General features: G+C 35.4%; 1 long non-coding RNA gene across 1 annotated transcript; it reads right to left on the bottom strand.

Moving 5' to 3' along the window:
- Window positions 1-477: 477 nt before the first annotated feature.
- Window positions 478-1,252, bottom strand: LOC137065588 (uncharacterized). Its single transcript, XR_010901669.1, has 3 exons — window positions 1,083-1,252; window positions 777-950; window positions 478-644 (listed from the first exon to the last, which is right to left on the bottom strand). It is a non-coding gene; the product is annotated as an uncharacterized lncRNA (long non-coding RNA).
- Window positions 1,253-3,037: the final 1,785 nt, after the last annotated feature.

The following is a 3,037-nucleotide window of genomic DNA, read 5'->3' as shown; positions in this document are numbered from 1 at the left end:
TGGAAGACGAAACCAAAGAATATTGATGAACTCTGGGAGGCATGCAAGACTGCTTTCTTAGCTATTCCTGATGACTTCATCAATAAATTGTATGAATCCTTGCCAAACCGCATGGATGCAGTCCTTCAAGCTCATGGAAGTCATACAAGATATTAAATTTGGATCTCACAGCACCACAACTTAATTTGCTGACATATTTTTGTATTTGCAGTAAATTTGTTCCATTTCTGTATAGGCGACACAACTTTTGTCTTGCCAAAATTTGACCTTTCTGTCTTGATTAAATGATAAATATTTTTTTTCTGTGAAAATTATTTATTTCAGTGCATTAAACATCATTTGGGAGAGTTTTAGCTTTTCATATGAGCTATTTCTAACACCAATGAATTAATTAAAAGTCAGGTTAATATCAGGTGTTTCTAGAAAATAGATAAGCGACAAGACTTTTGTCAGGGACTGTAGAAACATACTCCAGTTTCTCCAGTTTACACTGATGATCTTCCAGTAGAGCTGAAAGCTGCTTTATTCCTAAATCTGTAATGGCATTCCCACTCAGGTCCAGCTCTCTCAGATGAGATGGGTTTGATCTCAGAGCTGAACTCAGATCAGCACAACCTCTGTTACTGATATAACAAGATCTCAACCTGTGAGTGTGAAGAAAACACATTCAACACTGATGTCTAGAAATGTATTGGAAAAAACTACTATTACTAAAGATTATAGTACATCCAGTCTTTACTAAAACAAATATATGAAATGAAGCCAATGACTCTTACTCCAGTTTCTCCAGTTTACACTGAGGATGTTTCAGTAGAGCTGAAAGCTGCTTCACTCCTGAACATGTAATGTTATTCTCACTCAGGTCCAGCTCTCTCAGATGAGACGGGTTTGATCTCAGAGCTGAACTCAGAACAGCACAACCTCTGTTACTGATATAACAAGATCTCAACCTGTGAGTGTGAAGAAAACACATTCAACACTGATGTCTAGAAATGTATTGGAAAAAACTACTATTACTAAAGATTATAGTACATCCAGTCTTTACTAAAACAAATATATGAAATGAAGCCAATGACTCTTACTCCAGTTTCTCCAGTTTACACTGAGGATGTTTCAGTAGAGCTGAAAGCTGCTTCACTCCTGAACATGTAATGTTATTCTCACTCAGGTCCAGCTCTCTCAGATGAGACGGGTTTGATCTCAGAGCTGAACTCAGATCAGCATAACCACTGTCTCTGATGTAACAAGATCTCAACCTGTGAGTGTGAAGAAAACACATTCAACACTGATGTCTAGAAATGTATTGGAAAAAACTACTATTACTAAAGATTATAGTACATCCAGTCTTTACTAAAACAAATATATGAAATGAAGCCAATGACTCTTACCCCAGTTTCTCCAGTTTACACTGAGGATGTTTCAGTAGAGCTGAAAGCTGCTTTACTCCTGAATCTGTAATGCTATTCTTACTCAGGTCCAGCTCTCTCAGATGAGTCGGGTTTGATCTTAGAGCTGAACTCAGATCAGCATAACCACTGTCTCTGATGTAACAAGATCTCAACCTGTGAGTGTGTGAGAGAAATAGATGTTAATGTCCTGTGAGAAAGTTGAAAAATTCTCTATTGAAAGAAGTAACTCTAATCTACAGTAATAACAGTAATACACATTGGTTTATGTTAACCAGAAACTGTTAATCAGTTGTATACCTAATTCTACTTGGTCTCTGTTTTGTTGGGATCTCTTCAACAGCATACATATTAATAAATCTGACTGTCATTGAAGACATTTTTGTTGTTGTCTAAATTCAAATAGAAAATAAAATAGTTGATTCCATCTAGATCTGCCGGCTCATACATCCTCATGATTTAACATTAACACTCACCCCAATTTCTCCAGTTTACACTGATGATCTTCCAGTAGAGCTGAAAGCTGCTTCACTCCTGAATCTCTAATGTAATTGTCACTCAGGACCAGCTCTCTCAGATGAGACGGGTTAGATTTCAGAGCTGAACTCAGAACAGCAGAACCTCTTTCACAGATATAACAAGATCTCAACCTGTAAGAGAAAGACATGTTATTTGTTTGCAGTCACAATGCAGTGGGAATCAGACAGATTATCTATTCACATAGAGACATAAATATAGAGTAATTGTTGTGATCTTAGCAACACTCATGAAACTTTCCATCCAAAGTTGTGAATTTTGAACTTGTGCACAAAATGGGAGTATCGCATAAACCATTTGCTATTAAACCAGTGTTTCCATCCAGTGAGTCAAAAGCCCTATTCGGATGGGATTAGTTTAACATACACTAAAAAAAGGTTTTTGACCCCTTGTAAATATTACATATATTTATCTGGTTAATTTCACTGATTTTAATGTGTTATTTATTCCTACTTATTATTTATTATTACATTTTAAATTCACTGGAATTGTTTAAAACAAATTAATTAAATTAAATTAAAAGTAATTAGAAAAAAAAATATGTTTAATTTTATTTCCACATACTGTCCGGTCTGCGCATGTGCAGACACATACCGCCACTTCGTTCTGAAGGCGCCAAGGAAAGGGTATTTTGAAGCACACTTTTGAATGCTGCATCCAGCTCTGCATTTTCGGTAAGTAAGCAATTTATAATCATTGGTGTGCTATATTTGTGTTACATTTTTTTTAGCTAATGCTGTAAGTTTGTGCTTTTTTAATATAAATTACATTAGCTAATGTTACAGCGACTAGCTTAACGTGAGTTGTGTTTAAGGTTAACAGCTTAAGTCTAAATGCGTGGTGAATGTAACTTAGTGTTTGTCTTGTTAGACTTATTTTTTAGTTTTTGGAAGCCAAATAAAAGCAAAACGTTAATTAAAAAATGTAAACGTTAATGGTACTTTAGCTTCACCTTCCTTGCTGTCTAGGCTTGTATGTTAGATTGGTCAAGGCTATCGTTACATTAATGTTATTCTTGACTGGCTGTAAGCATGTTTTCTAATCTTGTCAGTGTGTTAACATTAGGACAAAATACACATGTGAAATCATGTTGG

The sequence above is a fragment of the Pseudorasbora parva genome, chromosome 25 (genome assembly GCF_024679245.1).
Source record: "Pseudorasbora parva isolate DD20220531a chromosome 25, ASM2467924v1, whole genome shotgun sequence".
Classification (NCBI taxonomy): Eukaryota; Metazoa; Chordata; class Actinopteri; order Cypriniformes; family Gobionidae; genus Pseudorasbora; species Pseudorasbora parva.
This window is presented reverse-complemented; position numbering and strand designations above follow the sequence as displayed.